The sequence below is a fragment of the Triturus cristatus genome, chromosome 5_2 (genome assembly GCF_964204655.1).
Source record: "Triturus cristatus chromosome 5_2, aTriCri1.1, whole genome shotgun sequence".
Classification (NCBI taxonomy): domain Eukaryota; kingdom Metazoa; phylum Chordata; class Amphibia; order Caudata; family Salamandridae; genus Triturus; species Triturus cristatus.
In genome coordinates this window covers 384,606,013-384,624,923 of record NC_140588.1, presented here as the reverse complement: position 1 = coordinate 384,624,923, position 18,911 = coordinate 384,606,013, and positions in this window count along the sequence as shown.

Genomic DNA, 18,911 nt, shown 5'->3' with positions numbered 1-18,911 from the left:
CGATGTTCAGATGGAACATCTCACCTTGAATTTTGAGCTCCCTGACCACAGTGCTGCAGGATTCTTTAACCCCTATGTGCAGGGCTTTTCAAGCAACATCATCCCCGTCCTGTGGTTCAACAATATCTGGGCCTACTACATCTGCCTCAGCCACAGAAAGGGAGGTCCTGCCACAAGAGGAAAACCTGCACCCACCCCAGTCCCTGCAACTGTGGATCCACCAGTTCCCATCAGGAGGGGACGTTCAAACGGACCAGCAGGAGAGGATGGCAATACCTCTACCACCACCAGCAAGAGATGCAGAACATAATTTCCTCCAGTGTGTGACTGGAATTCACTCTGTGTGACTACTTTCTGGAAACATTTACCTTTTTGATCCCAGTTGTATTTTGTACATTGGATTTCAAACAATTTTGGTTCTTCAGTGATCATTTCATTTCCGATTGTTGACATTTTTATGTTTCTTTTTTTCATCTTTCTTTGCTGGATTTTGTTTTCTTGAATAAAAAACATTCAAAGACTGGCGTTGTATTTCCTTTCTCAATTTGTTCATTTTTCATCATACATCTAAAAAAGTTAATATTAAAAGATTGTTTATTCTTGAATAAATTACATGTAGGAATTTCTTTTCACATTTTTTAAAAATGACACTAAATAACAAAAACGACAAATCAAAAAGTATTATTTTATTAAATTGGAATAAACAAGACATTAGAGCCCACACATAATCCAAATACTTCCTTCTATATTTTCATTTACAGTTCCAGACCTTGCCACCATGGAAGAATGGAACATAATTAAAAAATTCAGAATAAATAGACAAACTATTATTAATGTATGTCATTAGCTGGAGCCAGATATTTTGCCTCACAATATGAATCTCACATCAATAACACCAATAGTTAAAATAATGGCAGTAGTCCATTTTGTGGCCACAAGATCATTCTAAAACACTGTTGCAGTATCTGGAGGAATGTCAAAACCAACTTTCAGTGGTGTGCTACAAGAAGTTCTTTCTTCAGTGATAAGACACATCAACAGCTTCATACAATTTCAAAAAAATGAAGATTTTGCCAATGTGAAAGGATATTGTCATGCTTTGGTTTGCCTACCACGTTGGTTGGAGCAATTGATGGCACACATATTGCCTTGGTGGAAACCATACGATAGAAAACAAGTCTACCACAATTGAAAAAATTCCATTTAATCAATGTGCAAGTTGTGTGCTTACAAGATGTATATATCACAAGCTTGTGTGTGCGTTTTCCAGGATCAACACATGATTCTTTTGTATCACTGAACAGCACCTTACCCCTGACAATGTCACAACTTGGACCTGAGAGGGCATGGCTTGTTGGTAAGTACAATCTGCCAAGATAGGAAATGCACTAGACAAGGGGAAAATAAAAAAAAATGATTTAAGTTTAGAATTAACATCGATTTAAAACTTTTTTTTTTTACCTCGTCTAGTGCAATTACTGAATTATATTAAATTTAAATCATTCAAAAAATGTGCTGTGCATATGTGTATAGTTTGAGAGTTTATGAAAATTACTAAACGCACCTGTATGAACACATTATGAATTTTGATTAATGTCAATTTTTGTGTAAGTGCCCATTATCATGATGGAAGCGTGCACCAAATTAGAAGGAAAAAAAAGGTAATATAGGTGTGTTTCTTTAAATTTCTCAAATAAAAAAATTACACACATATGCATTACACATTAGAAAACAATTGCTTGTAAAAGAAATTTAAAAATGCACGAGTCCAGAGCAAATGCAAACAGAAAATTCAATTGAAATCAATTAAAAAAGAAGCTCACCTTCGATTCCGGTAATTTTCTTCCGGGTCAAGTAGATGCAGCAAAGGAAGGACTTGGACAAATGGGTTCATGATGGAAAGGAAAAAAGAAGAAAGTTGGTTTCTACCTTATATCCCTTTTAAACCGCCAACTCAGGTGTGGAGGTTTACCTGCCACAGTTACGTCAATAGGAAGCCACATCGTAATTGGACTGGCGGAAATTTTGGCTAAACTCCCTCCGACAGCCACTTTTGCCTATAATGTCATCGACATGGAAGGAAAATTCAGGTAGTGATCGCGCGACTTGGATGGAATATCATCCATAGACCCCCCAGCATCTAAATTGAGTGGGCGGACTACCTAGTAGGTGGACTGATTAACCGACAGTAAAGTGACTGCAAACCCATATCAAAGGAGGAAATACTTACAGCCATTTGGTGTGTAAAACTGGGGAAGGCCCCTGGCATAGATAGGTTCACCAGTAAATTCTATAAAACATTTACAGAAAGAATTATAGCTCCCCTGCATAACTTATTCTCACACTATGCAACAACAGGTATGATTCAGGGATCGGCCTCTAATGTGACAATTGTTATTCCAAAAGAAGGTAAAGACCTATTGGATATAAAGAACTATTGTCCTATATCCCTCATAAATGTTTATGATATAAAGCACTTTGTGATATATCACTTTGTGATATATTACAAAGTGTGTGCATCCGGACTGGGAAAGGTTCTCATCCTGCTGTTTCACCCATCACAGTCTGGTTTTCTTAAGGGAACGTTTGTGTGTGGTAATATAAGAATACTATGTTGTGCTATGCAAAATGCCAATTTACTTAATGCGCCCACTGCTGCTATGGGCTTAGACGCAGAGAAGGCCTTTGACAAGGTCTCATGTACCTTCTAGAGAGCCACTTTACACAAATCCGGTCTGGTGGACGAATTTATTAGGATGACGTTTGCTCTCTATTCCAACCCAGTAACAACGGTAAGAATAAATAGATGTCTATCAAAATCCTTTGCACTGAAGCAAGGCACGTGATAGGGCAGCTCCCTTTCACCACTCTTATTTATATTAGCCATAGAACCTCTTCTTGAATGTGTACATAACTCTCACAAACTCCTTGCTGCAAGTATTAAAACAAGTATTAAAAGTCTAGCTCATCAGCATTATTGTACCAATATTCTTCAAATGCTTAAACAAAAAGACATGTTGTATTACTCTCTTTATTGTTTTGAGTGCTTTAACACTCAAGCCAGTAAGGGGCTTCACTATGTGACCCATTTGTTTGTGCTGATGACTTCTTCACTGTTTCCCATTGGCAGCAGGTGTCAGTTCTGGAACATCCTCAAATGACCTGCTGGCCTGGATGACTCATTTGTTTGTGCTGACTCTGATTACTTAATTGTTGTTTCCCTTTAACAGCAGGTGTTCCTCTGGTGCATGCTCAAATGACCTGCTGGCCCTGATGAATCCCCTGTTTGTGCTGACTCTGATGACTTCATTGTTGTTTACCTTTGGCAGCAGGTGCATGTTCTGGAACATGCTTGAAGGCACCACCTTCTGAGACAACACCTCTATTTAAATGGGACTTATCTATCTATCTATCTATCTATCTATCTATCTATCTATCTATCTATCTATCTATCTATCTATCTATCTATCTATCTATCTATCTATCTATCTATCTATCTATCTATCTATCTATCTATCTATCTATCTATCTATCTATCTATCTATCTATCTATCTATCTATCTATCTATCTATCTATGTATATATATATATATTTGGTTTTTTTCACTGAAAAAAACATAGGTTTTACAGATGTTATAGTTAGGAATTAGCATTTAAAAATCCTTAGAAATTCACTGAAAAAACCATAGGTTTCAGGGACGTTATAGTTAGTTGGACATTTGACTCATATAAAACCAGAGAAATTCGCCTGTTATTGTTAGTTGAGCTAACTATAACTTGCGCGCCCGCAATGCACTGCTGATGATGTCACATATTACATCACTCATGAAATGGTCAGTGACATCACTGATGACATCACTGATGACATCTCAAATAACATCACTGATGACATCACTCATGACATCATCCAGTGAATGTGTGTTTCTATAAAATGTAAATATGTTTTATATATATATGCCATGGTGTATTGAAGAATGAATGCATTTACAAGTGCCTAAAGGAATTATTTTGTATGTGTGTGACTGACTGTATAAGTGAGTGATTGAACGTGTCTTACTGAATGCATGGGTTAGTGACTAACGTGTAAAAGTCTGTATTAGTGTCTCCATTGGTGTGCAAGCAACTGCATGGGCTGCTGAATATCTACATGAGTGTCTATATAGGTTATTGATTTGTTGTCTGAGTATCTGTATGGGTCCCTGAGTGTCTGTGTGGGTGGGTGGGTGTATGAGTCTGTGCATAGATGTCTTAGTGGGTGATGCAGTGGTTATATGGATTAAAAAATGCATCTGGAAAGGGCTGTATGGGTGAGTTAGTGTGTCTATGGGTGTGTTGGTGAGTGAATAAATGTCTCAATGGTATATCTGTGACTAACTACATATGTTTTAAGCCACTATATGTGAGTGTTGGAGTACATAAATTAGTATACATGAGACTAAGTTATTTCAAGAGTGGGTGTATAAATAAGTGTCTGCTTCTATCAGTGATTGTATAAGACAGTAATTATGTGTTAGTATCTGTATAAATAAGTGATGTGGTATGTCTAAAAATAACGCAGTTGGTGTGTATAACTGTATACATGACTAAATGGGTATGTGATTCATTCTTTGCATTACTGACTAGGCGTGTGAGTAACTCTATGGATGAGTGGCAGCGTGTGACTGCATGTATAGATGTATGAATGCATATTATAGTCCTCTATTGATGAGTAACTACATGTATAAGTGACTGGATGTGTGTGTAGACCTAAGAAATAGTGAGCGCTATGTAGTATATGGCATTCTTCTGTGTATGGTTTCAAAAATAGTAGTCAGCATTTTACAATGGGTGTATCAAAGTTTATATTGGAGCATCAGTATGTGCATCAGATTGTCACGTGGATGATGTAATCAGTGATGTCATCAGTGATGTCACTGACCATGTCATGAGTGATGTAATATGTGACATCATCAGCAGTGCATTGCGGGCGCGCGAGTTATAGATAGCTCAACTAAGTATAACAGTCAAATTTCTCTGGTTTTATATGAGTCAAATGTCCAACTAACTATAACGTCCCTGAAACCTATGGTTTTTTCAGTGAATTTCTAAGGTTTTTTTAAATGCTAATTCCAAACTATAACGTCTGTAAAACCTATGGTTTTTCAGTGAATTTCAAAGGTTTTTTAAATGCTAATTTCTAAGTATAACATCTCTGAAACCTATGTTTTTTTCAATTAATTTCAAAGGTTTTTTTAAATATCGAACTACTATTGTGTATTTGTCATTAATATTATTTTTTATACCTTTTCAACTACATAAAATAAACTGCAAAAGTACTATGTAACGTAATACATTTCACAAATTACAATGAGTTTTTAAATAATACAAAACAATTTAACATTCAGATAACAATTTTTCTCCCTTTTTTTTCTGTCATCAGCTACTACTTAACTTCACTTTTCACAGTCATGCTAGTATAGTATCATCATATACAGCAGGAAAAAAAAACAATGAACTACATTGTTAAAAAAAACCAAACCCTAATTCTCTCAAATATAACACAAAATCAACACAAATAACACATCCAATAGTACTTCAAATGCTAAAAGCTTACCTTTACTTCGTAGATTGTCTGCAAATTTACCCAATACGCCAGATAATGTATCAAAAAATTTGCTTTGAAAGCATCCAGTATGAATTTCTTCAAAATCTTACGTAGTTTCTCTGCACATTTTCCCAATACGCCAGATAATATATCAAAAATTTCGCTTTAAAAGCATCCAGTATAAATTCCTTAAAGATCTTACGTAGTTTCTCTGCACAATTTTTCCAATACACCACATAATGTATCAAAGATTTTGATTTGCTTTGAAAGCATCCAGTAGGAATTCCATAAAGATCTTACGTAGTTTCTCTGCACATTTTCCCAATACGCCAGATAATGTATCAAAAATTTTGCTTTGAAATCATCTAGTATGAATTCCTTAAAGATCTATACACCTTCCCATTAAAGCCGAATAGTGTATCTTAAATCTTTGTTTCAGAAAAATTAAGTATGAGTTGGGTAATTCATAAGGCAATCTCGGTTTCATTTCCAAGTGTGTATCATTACAGTGACTCCAACCATTATTACACTTTAAATAAACGGTATAATGTCCACTTGTAGTAGTACTTCCAGCATGGAAAACAATAGCAACTGTTGCAAAAGTTCTTCCAGAAATAGATACTTGATTAGCAACAACATGTTTAATTTTGGTTTCCACTTTTCTTCCATTTGGTCGACAGCGTTGCAGCATTATAATCAAATATTTTCCATATCTTTGTAGACATAATGCAGATAGCATTCTTGATTTACAACGAGAACACATCATCTCATGATCAGCTTCTTTTACTAATTTGGAAAATGGTACAGATTTGCAGTCAGGTATTGTTAAATATAATAATCGTTCTCTGTCAACTATAGTCCTTGAAAATAATAAACGCTCTTCACATTTATCTTCCCATTTGTAACTGAGTCCAAATAAACTCTCAACGTGAATTCCTTCATCTTCTAGTACTCCAAGCATAACCATCAGAAATTCTTGTGCATCTTGCTGTATATTAGCACTGAACGTTAAAGATCCAGTACATGTATCAAACAGTTGGCGAATACCAGAAACCGAATGAATCTTACTTCTATCTGTTCTCAATTCTTGAAATAAAGTGTAGAGTGCAGAACATAAAGATTTTTCCTGACTTTCCATAATTTCACCACAAACATCTTCAAGATAAAATATAACATTTAGAAAGACATTACCATAGCAGTTGACACCAGAAGCATTTTCTAATTGGTATCCAACAACATCATCACTTGTTTGTATTTTCCGCTTCTTTACATCTTTTCTTTTCTGTTGATTTTCTTTCTGCTTTTCAACCATAGTTAACTCTTCAACATATTTGCGTTTTGAACACACAACACGTTTCTCATAAATAGGATATTCACCTAAATGGGGAGCATAAAGCCTTCTCAAACGATTATATTCTCCTACACAATTAACATCAGCACTAACCTTGTTCTCATCAAAATCAATTAAATACAAACTAGACAACGTTCTAACTCGAGATAATGCAACATAAACCATTCCCTGTTTAAACACAGTTTTTCCAACATTTACCAAAGCATTATCTACACTTAAACCTTGTGATTTGTGAATAGTTATTGCATATGCTAAACAGAAGGGAAACTGTTTTCTACGAAGATTCAAGTCTTTTACAAGAAAAAATGTGCGGCAGAACGTGCAATCTGTCTTACCTCTGCAATCTGATCAAATTTAACTTTAAAAATTTCAATTCCACTTCTATTTTGATATTTCACAAAATCAACAACTTTCCCCATTGCTCCATTCACTAAACCTTCTTCTACCTTCAGATTACGCTTCAAAATTACCTGACAGTTTAAACCTACATATACATTTTTTTCTAATTTTCTAAGCCAGCAGTTTTTGATACAGACTTTTCCAAAGACTCCAGCTTAGCCTGTAGTTTTTCCGAAAGGACAATTGTTATTCCTTGATGCTCTATTTTATATAGCTTCAATGTGAAATATTTCTTGATTTTCCAATTTCATAAGCTCTCTATTAAATGTATAACACTCTTCCACTGTAGACATTAAGCAATCTATAGACTTTATTGCTTTCATTTTCTTGTACATTACTTCTGCTGGTGTGTTTTTACTTGTAAACAAGTTCTTTAGTAGACGACTTTGAAAAGCTTGTTTACCATGTTTGCTTAGAACACCAATTCTTACATCTTTTAGAATATTTGCATATTCCTCATCTCTTGCTTGTCGCATATTCTGAGTGAGTTCTTTATATTCAAAATGTAACCACAGATTCACATTTCCAATACTTCCCAAAGATTTCTTAGTGTCTTCATGTAGAAGAGTTTTAAACACTGGTTCTCCTTTTACAGGGGTTAGTTGTAGTAGATCTCCAAATACAATTAAATGTTTCCCCCAAAGAGAACGTCGTAATCTGTTTTTAATACCTGTTGCATTCTTAAGTGTACAAAAGCTAGAATTAAATTTGAGACCATGCTCACCTCATCAATTAAAAGTTTCATTTTCTTCAGCACACTTGACACTTCATAAGAAGCTTCTCCAGACAACTTCTGATGTTCTAATTTATTATCATGCTCCACTGGTGACATCAATAATATATGCAAAGTAACTCCTTTAACATTGTGTGTAGCTAATCCAGTTGGAGCTGTTACCACACAACATAAATGTGAACCAGTAGTTTTTTTGATGATATCTGGTCAAAACTTTAATTAAAAAACGTTTACCTGTCCCAGTTTGACCACTGATGTACAACAGAAGAGGTTTAAAAGATGAACACAGACATTCTTTTTTTTTCATACAACAAACCATGTTCTATCCGTTCTCTCACTTGCACATATATTTCTTTCTGTTCAACATTTACTTGTTCTTCTAACTTTTCCAATGTCATATTCTCCTTGTGCGCTTGTTGCATTGCAATTTCGACTTCATGCATAGCAATCACTGCTTCATTTTCCAGCATTGGTTTTCCAAGAGGATCTTGACTACATGGACCACTACTTTGAGTATCTTGAGAACTTTCATGGACTATTTCAGCTACAATAGTCTTTTCCTGTTCAACTTCATCATTCAAAATTTTTAAATATGTAGGGAAAATTGGACATCGAATGCTATCTTTACAAGCATGAAAAGAATCTTTTCGTAGCAGTCAAACTCTCCAAGTAATTCCCTTTCGCTACGCCATGATTTAAACAGCTGCAGAAGTGCTAAATAGTAAAATTCTCGCTTATCTGGAGTTTCACAACTAAGTTTCTTGTGGTTTATAAGATTACCCTTTGCATGTTCTACCAAACAACCACGACACCCAACTACTGCAAACTTTCCTTCTTTTAAATGTTGAAGTACTTCATACAGACATAGCTGTTCCAGATGTTGACTCCTTTTCGGATAGTATGTGTCCAACATATTAGTTATAAGAATGTCTGTGCTATCTGGCTCATTTGCTGCCAATTGTTCAATTTCTTCCAATGATTTCAACACTCTATTTCGTTTGCAGGCAAGACCTAAACTTACCCGAATGATTCCTCGTGACTTTGAATATAAACGTGAAGAACACAAGCGGTCTGAACATTCATACGATCCAATTTCTCGGTGGGAAAGCATTTTCAAACTACAGCTGTACAATTTTTTGCTAAGACTATTCTCTTGTGCAATTTCTTCCCACATTTGTATCATCTCTGTTTTTTCAGATTTTGTTATGTACGATGTAACATAACGTGCAACAGCAATTGAGTTATCCGCAACATACTGGATGTCCATGTTCGCATTCCACATTTTTAAAATGACTGGATTGTAGTCATTGATATACTTTGGCACTTCTGTTCTTTTTAAGTTGTAGGTATTCGTTATTCCTTTACAAATGACTGGACGGGGAAAACCAAACCGACATTTGGTGTAAAATTTTCCTTTAGACTTGTATTTTCTTCTGCAATACTTTCCACAACGGTGACTTTGGAAACGTAAAACTTGCTGTCTCAAGCTTCTATCTCCCCCTTCTCTTGGATTCTCACATATCACATACTGTTCGATGAAAAACAATACTGTTTCATCAGAATCATTTCCAAATTTAGGTGCATCCTTGATCCATACTAGCATATGTATATGAGGTGCACCTCTTGCTTGATACTCCTTTCTCCAAAAGAAATCGGTAACTTCTCCAAGAGGTGGATTGTTTTTATTACAGATAAAAGACATCATAGCTTGAAACTTATGATTAAAATATCTGCACACATTTACAGTATCCAATGAACACAGTTCACCTGGAGTCTTTATTTCATCATATTTTATATTAGAATTCGCTTCTCTTAAAAACTCAAGCAAATCTTCCCTTGCATACTCTGCACAGCTAAGTGTGACAAACCATGTTGGTGTACCTAAGTTCCGTAACATACACTTGAGTTCTCCATGATGACAATACCAATACTCATTTGTTCCACGTTGACATGCCATCAAATTGATTAACTGTGCTTCTAAATTTTCATCTGTTTCTTGAACTTTCTCCACAAATTCTTTCACAGAAATAAGTGATTCATGAACTCCAGTTTTAAATATATGATTCACTGCATACAAGAGAGAAGACAGATCACTTTCAAACAAAAGGTGAAATATGTATGGAATGCACTGTCGAAATCTGGGATCTTCAGAATATAATCTTGTTGACTGATATTCTGAAGCTGGAATCCATACAGGTCGGTCATCATATCGTCCACCTTCTCCAGTAGGAAACAACTGTGGAAAACAACGAGCTTCCAGGCTTTTCTCCCATACACTCATTGGATTTCCCTGTGCTTTTTTCATTTGAAATAACTCAATGCTACTTCCCATCACTTCTTTTGAATGCAAAGGACATATTGTATAATGTTCATAAATCTCTTCAGTCCTTGACTTGTCCACTTTCTCCATTTGACCACTTGAAATTTCAAAATCATCGTCTAAACGTATTACCTGTTCATCCACATTTACATTTTTGTAATAAATATTGGTCTCTATCAGATATAAGGTAGCCTTTTCAACTTTATTAACATCCACAAATTCTTGCCATATTTTCCGACTCTTTGTGGGTACACCATTTACTAAAATAACTTCTGCCTCATCTTCCTCATTCTCTCCAGCAATAGTTTCAATGTTTTTCTTAAAATCCAAAGGTAAGTACACCACTCTTCCTTTCAGCCCTCTTTGCAAGTCTTTTGGTGGCAGTTTACCTGTTTTAGGCTCCATCCGAATTATAGTTTGAAAAGGATGATCAGATTGAATTAGAACCGACTCATATGTATTCAATTCAGCCAGCTCCTGCAGAATAGCTACTAACTCCAACTTATTATGCACTGCTCTAGCAGGCATTTTGTTCTCTTCTAATTTGCTGTAACAATATTTACATATACGTTGATCACTACCTAACTCAAATCAAATCAAATCAAATAAGCTTTATTCGGTAAGTTAATTTCAAACCATAAAAGCATGTGCAATTTTACATTTCAACATTTATACAATACAAAAACATGTGAATTAAAAGAGAAAATACAGTTTTAAAAAATGACTCATATAGGCGATACAATAGAAATATTTGCAAATTAGCAATCTTAGGGGGGAAAGAAATCGATTTGTTGTCGTTTTTCTTTGCATATTCATGCATTAGCTCTCAATATGTACAATTCAACATTTGAGCATTTTGTTCTGTACAATACAAATGAATTCAAAAGTAATATATTTTTAAAAACAGAGCAATATGAGCAATACAATAAAAGGTACGTGCAAAACCGCAATCTTGGAGTGAAGAGTAGTCAGTTATTATCATTTTGCTTTGAATGATCATAAATTATATGATTTATGGCTCTACAAGACGGAAAGAAAGATAGCCCCTGTCTGCAAGATTAAGATGCTTTGGGGGGTACTCCCAAATCAACGTTGGGTACCTTATGTTTAGAACAATCCGTATGGGGGTTTTTATAAAATTAGATGGTGAAAAAAAGAAAGCCATAAAAGTTGTGATCATTTACTGACGCTTTGGCTCATAAGTTTAATTTCCATAATGAGGGATATACTGCATTGTTAGCTTTTCAGCTCTATAATCCTTCTACTATTTGACAAATAGAGCATTAATACTCATGTTTGAGTCTTCAATAACGTTTAAACAGAGACTCTGACACTGTTAACAGGATGGTCTAAAACTATGGTATTCCGACATTTGATAAGATTCTTTAAGAAGAGAATAACATTTGAGGTTATGCACTCATTGTCGAGACATTGGAGAGCTGTGAAGGCAGGGCGACATTGTCGAATGCCCCAGATTTTCAAAATTGGGACTATCCATTTTCTTCTCAGCTCATTATAAAATTTACAAAACAGAATAACATGAATTGTTGATTGGTGTGAAATGTCATCACACGGGCAAGTTGGTAGATTCTTAGACCAATCATTAACAGATGGAAAGGTAACCAACCTATGAAAAGTGTTCAGCCGGAATCGAGTAAGAACAAATCTATCATAACCATTTTTGGTGTTTTGTAAGTACAGTTGCATGCCAAAGGAGGAAGTAATCATAAGATTAGAAATGACAGTAGATTTTGTTGCTTCACTCGCGAGTCTCAGCCTCTCCATATGGTGCAAACATGATTTCTTAAATTCTTTCCCTGAAACACCTAACATTGAAGCTGGGTTATAAAAATATTCAGGTTTACCTATGTCTGTCATGAAATCCCTTACATATTTAATCCATTCTATGTCAAGGGAATCATCCAGCTTCAGTGCATCTTGTAGCACCGACTGGTTACGTTTGTTAGTCTGTGACTTCCATATACGATGCCACAGGGTCACAGGTTGGGTTTTTATAATATCCGTTATGTACGGGACTCCCACCTCAGCATGGCAAACGTATGTAGAAGTAGAACCCGGCACGGCTAATAAGTATCTAAGAAATTTGTTTTCCACTTTCTGTAATGCAGAAACGTTACGATGGCCCCAAATCCCTGCCCCATACATTGCTACACTCGTGCACTTCGCATTATATATCTTAATTAGTTCTGAGGGAGTTCTTTTACCTAATTTTTGTGAGAAATTGACGAGGGCTGAGGTAGCTCTCATAAAAAGGAGTTTTCTTGAATTGATTGCTTGGCCCATGTACCCTTATCGTCTATTAATATCCCCAGATATGGGTCGGTGGATATGGTGTCCAGTTTGCTCCCATTTAGAAATAGATCCTTTCCTTTCTTACTACCTTTACCACAGTTCATCACATATGTTTTTGTGACATTTATCTTTAAGTCAATGTCTTGCATAAAGTTATTATAAGACTCTAATGCCTGCTGGAGAGCCAGTGAGGTCCTTAATAAAATGACGGCATCGTCCGCGTAGAGCAATCCTGGTATGCGTCTGTTTGCCGTGTTCTGTTGCACTTGGGGGACGTCCTGGCTTCCTTCCAGTAGGGCCTTCTCAAATCGACCTTCAACAAACAAGTAAGTTGCAAATTCTTCCTACTTACCATTGTTCTCCTTTTCACTTTTCAAATACAAATCAATATTCCTACTTTGACTTTTATAATGAGTACGTCGACAACAACCACAAACATAGTTTGGTATTTCAGAGCACACTACATTAAACTTTCCAATTTCTTCTTCAAACTGATCAGTGCTAATCACTTTCTTATCTCCTCCAACATCTGTAATTGTCAAACATTCACTTTCTTTGAAATGCTCTTCTGAACCAAAATATCGCATTTCAATATCATCACACTTTTTTTGAACATCTGATAAAGAACCATATAAAAGACTTCCATTCAGTTCACTTAAACTCAATGCAGGACTTTTTACATAGTACAGTTCCTTTACAAAGTTCCGCATTTCTGAATGGTGTACTGCTAACATCCTCAAATGATGAAAAACACTTTCACAAACTTTTCTTGAAAGACAAGCCAGCGAATGTTCATACTTCTCGGTATATTTTGTTACATTACATGGATCTAGTCCTTGTAACAACTTAATCTTCTGTTTTATACTTTTCTGAGTATATTCTCCTAGCAAATTTCACATTATATCAATGGATTCCTGTTGAATACTACAAATGCTACTACAACTCCACTTATACACAGGAGCTCGTGGACGTTTCCCTTGCACTTCTTCAGCTATTAACTCTTCTGCACTTTTACCAACCAATTCCTCCTTTGGAAGAGGAACACCATCCTGAACTTATTAGCAACAGCCTCCAGTATCAACTGCAAGGTGCTGATTCCGATCCGGTAAAACCAGGGTACGAATGGTCGTACGGAGCAATTTTTCCGTCCGACTTGTACCCGGGAAAAACAGCTTACAAACTCGCAAGTACGATTTGCACAGAAATACCATTTCCGTACATGTCGTAAAAAACACCGACCGGCAAATAAATACATACAAATCTGAATCTGGACGGCGCATACGCGACGTCCGGACGGAGTCAGGCAGCGTTTCATGGACCAGCAAGTACGATTCGTGCCGACGTCACTCCGCACGCAGCATTTTTTACGGGAGCCAAAAACTGCTGGGAAATTGAGGACGACGCGAAGAAGGAGCACCGGTACGCGACGGACAGCGATGGACCCCAACCTACGCGTCATCCCGGCCCTCATAGCCTACCACCTCGTGTTCAGAAACCGACGCAGACGCCGCAGAAGGTCAGAACAACCCCCAGGGGCAAAGGGGGGGGGGGTGCAAGGGGCAGGAAACATAACCCACACCCCACAAATTACTAATACATCCTGCACATTAATTACCTCCATGCCATGGTCTGGTCACTTTGGGGGGCGTGTCCACCAATCCCACATCCCGCCACAACGGAAGTGGACGTGGACGCGTACCCGTCACCACCACAATGGTGGTACGGGACGTGCCCCCACCCCCCAGAGCGTGGGTACGGCCCGTAACACCATTGTAGTGGTGATGTAGGGGTACGTGTGTACGGACCGTACCCACGCTCCCCAGAGCGTGGGTACGGGCCGTACCACGCGTACCCCCACGTCACCGCCACAATGGTGGTACGGGCCGTACCCACGCCCCCAGAGCGTGGGTACGGGCCGTACCACGCGTACCCCTACATCACCACTACAATGGTGGTACGGGCCGTACCCACGCTCCCCAGAGCGTGGGTACGGGCCGTACCACGCGTACCCTTACGTCACCGCCACAATGGTGGCACGGCCCATACCCACGCCCACAGAGCATGGGTACGGGCCGTTCCACCATTGCAGTGGTGATGTAGGGGTACGCGTGTACGGACCGTACCCACGCCCCCTCAACGTCGGTACGGGCCGTACACGCGTACCCCTACATCACCACTACAATGGTGGTACGGCCCGTACCCACGCTCCCCAGAGCGTGGGTACGGGCCGTACCACGCGTACCCCTACGTCACCGCCACAATGGTGGTACGGCCCGTACCCACGCCCCCAGAGCATGGGTACGGCCCGTACCACCATTGCAGTTGTGATGTAGGGGTACGCGTGTACGGACTGTACCCATGCCCCCAGAGCATGGGTACGGGCCGTACACGCGTACCCCTACAGCCCCAATACATGATGGATACAAGGCGTACACACGCCACGGATGTAGGTGTATGGCTTGGTGCAGCACATCAGCTGTAAATTGGGGGTGGTGTATGGCCAGGACAGCAGTATACCACAGCAAGGGCGCAGGTGGGTGGGTGGGTGCAGAGGACCCCCAGCAGTGCCCAGACATATGAGGGGTGGGTGCCTATCACTCCCAGCAGTGCCCAGACATATGAGGGGTGGGTGCAGAGGACCCCCAGCAGTGCCCAGACATATGAGGGGTGGGTGCAGAGGACCCCCAGCAGTGCCCAGACATATGAGGGGTGGGTGCCTATCACTCCCAGCAGTGCCCAGACATATGAGGGGTGGGTGCAGAGGACCCCCAGCAGTGCCCAGACATATGAGGGGTGGGTGCCTATCACTCCCAGCAGTGCCCAGACATATGAGGGGTGGGTACAGAGGACCCCCAGCAGTGCCCAGACATATGAGGGGTGTGTGCATAGGACCCCCAGCAGTGCCCAGACATATGAGGGGTGGGTGCCTATCACTCCCAGCAGTGCCCAGACATATGAGGGGTGGGTGCAGAGGACTCCCAGCAGTGCCCAGACATATGAGGGGTGGGTGCAGAGGACTCCCATCAGTGCCCAGACACATGAGGGGTGGATGCAGAGGACCCCCAGCAGTGCCCAGACATATGAGGGGTGGGTGCGTATCACTCCCATCAGTGCCCAGACATATGAGGGGTGGGTGCAGAGGCCTCCCAGCAGTGCCCAGACATATGAGGGGTGGGTGCAGAGGACTCCCAGCAGTGCCCAGACATATGAGGGGTGTGTGCCTATCACTCCCAGCAGTGCCCAGGCATATGAGGGGTGGGTGCAGAGGACCCCCAGCAGTGCCCAGACATATGAGGGGTGTGTGCCTATCACTCCCAGCAGTGCCCAGACATATGGGGGTGGGTGCAGAGGACTCCCAGCAGCGCCCAGACATATGAGGGGTGGGTGCAGAGGACTCCCAGCAGTGGACAGAGACATGGGGGGTGTACATCATTATCAGATGACCACAGCTCCATGGGTGAATGTACATATCCCTAACTTAGGACAATGAGGATAGTGCCATAACAACACATCACTGACAGCATTGTCCCACTCCCAGGAGGAAGGAGGTCTTACCCCCACTGCATGACACACCACATGTGGGTGTGAGGACAAATAACACATGCATACCCACCCCTGGCAGATGCAGCACAATACACACACTGAGATCATGCCACAAGACTGTATAGTCATGTCACTGCCTAACAAACTAAGAGAGCCAAAGAGAACACACACTGTCACGCACATCCCAGGACTGATAGGAATGTTCAGGTGCTGGTCTAGCCACCAAGATGTTGTCTGTCATGGAAGGAATAGTGTGGAGTTCCCACAGATACAATGCCCACAATTGTGTCAGGTGTTCAAATACCCAGCAGAACAAGTACCATATGTGTACTAGGCTGGGATTACACACATGCATTGTGCGGAAAAGGGACCATTTATCCATGAAGGCATGGCAAAATACTCTATACACAAGTACAGTGAGTACCAAGGATGGCACAGACGATGCAGCCGGACACATTGCTGAGCAGGCATGCCCAGAGTTGAAGGGATCCATCACCAACAAATGACATGTAGACACAGGGCAACACAACAATTGTGCTACTCTCTGCAGGGGAGATGTCAGGTGCCACAGAGGAAGGAACACCCCTTGGGACAATGTCTCCAAACACAAAGAGCATACACAACAAAGAATCTTTGCAGAGATCGCGTGATGGCACGCAGATACCAGGTTCCACCCCATGAGCAGCAGACCACAACATTTCCCTGGAACATAACACATGCCCACAACCCCAACTCCTGTAGCATCAGCATCAACATCAATACCTGAAATGCAAGACTTTTCCAAAGAAAAATAAAATGCTTTATTCAGCATGAAAATAATAATGTGTAAACAAGACTATTCACAAAGGCCAATGGCCAGTCCATATCAGCAGTCCTTGGGGGGACACATGGCCATGCGTCTCCCCTAGCTTGCCTGCACATCACAAGAGTGTTTTGTCAACTGGGGGGGGGCATCATGTGGGGAAGGACCAGGCACCGCAGGGACAGGAGCGGGAAGGGTAGGTGTGGTGGGTGCAGGGACGGACGGCTCCACCACAGGGGGTGGGGCAGCACCAAAGGTGGAGGTGAGCTCGGCGCTGCACACTTCTGCCAGTTCTTCCAGCGTCTCCCCTGCACCCGGAGAAACAACAGGCCCCAAGGAGGGGGGGGGATCGGAGGGATGGGTTACAGCGCTACTGGGGGAGGTGGTGGATGGGCTGGGGGACTTAACTCCCCTACCCGTGGAGTGCCTTGACCGTTTCCGGCCAGGTGAACTAGTGGGGCTGAGGCCCAGCCCAGCAAAGTAGGCCTCCTTCTCCGAATCTGGGGCAGGGGAGCCAAGGGGAGTGACATCGGAGGGACTGGGGAGTGAGTCATGTGGATGAGGACTGTGGCTGCGTGCCTGCCTGTGTGCCCCAGACCCAGTGGGTGTGCCTGCTAGCCCCTGAGTGTGCGTGTCAGGAGGTGTGCGCTTGCCCTTACGTGGTGGTGTGCTGCTTGTGTCTGGTGGGGTGTGTGTGTGTGGATGTCTGGGTGTGCTTGGGACAGGCATGGGTGTTGGACTTGTGGATGGGCCAGGGGTAGGGGGGGGATGCAGCGCTGCAGGTGACTCGCTACTGCCGTCAGTGACGAGTCCAGGGACCTCAGCAACATCCGTTGATCAGACATCGCTGATGACATGCCCTCCATGTACGACACCATCTGGGTCAGCAGTCTGGTGTGGCCATGGAGGACAGTCAGGATCGATGTCTGCCCAACTTGCAACTGCCGCTGAATGTCCACAGACTCAGCAGTGAGGGCAGCAGGGGGTACAGGGGCAGGGGGTGCGGTGCCTGGCACGAAGGAGACACGGTGTGGCCTAGCACGGACAGAAGGGAAGAAGGGACCTGAGCAAGTGGGAGGGCGGTGATGGGAATGGAGGGGGAGGCGAGAGATGTACTGCTGCTTTCAGCTCTGGGAGCAGCCTCCGCCCCCTCTGGGAGCTCAGCCTCGGACCCGTCTGCCTCATAGTCTGTGTTGGTACTGGGCAGGTCCTCCGCCTCACTCCCCTCGCCCTCCGTGCCACTAGATTCCACCGACTCCACAGCAGTGGTGGCACCACCGCTTGATCCCTCCTCCACGTCCGTGCCGGTGTCTCCCTCGGTGTCCTCCGATGATGCTGTGGGCAAGGTGAAGAGACAGGAAAAAATCAGTCACCTGTATACATCTGACACATGAGTCCAAACAAAATAGGCAACAGTGCATATCAGGAAAGGTATCAGGAGTAACATCTAGGATACTCCCCACATATGTAAGCCCTGCACCCCCCAGTTGGTTGACGCACCGTGCCACTTGCAAACAATGAAAATTAGGACACAACAGCAAATAACTTGAAATCACAAGATCATGAGAAGCTAGTGTCTGGGATCAGTTGAGCACAGCAAGACTATGAAGGCATGCCACCTCTTGTTCACTGGGAAACAAACAGTATTGTCGCACCCAAGGCCAAATACCACATGCCAATGCAGAAGGTGTCCCCACACTCAGAGACCTGTGAGTACTTTTGACACCCCAAATAAATACATTGTGACTCCTGGAGAATCACAACCCTTTACAAAATGGACATGTCTAGCATGTGTGAATGTGGCACTCTGTGAACACAACACACATGTGTCTGTATAGCAGAAGTCACACAAGGAGGTGCACACCA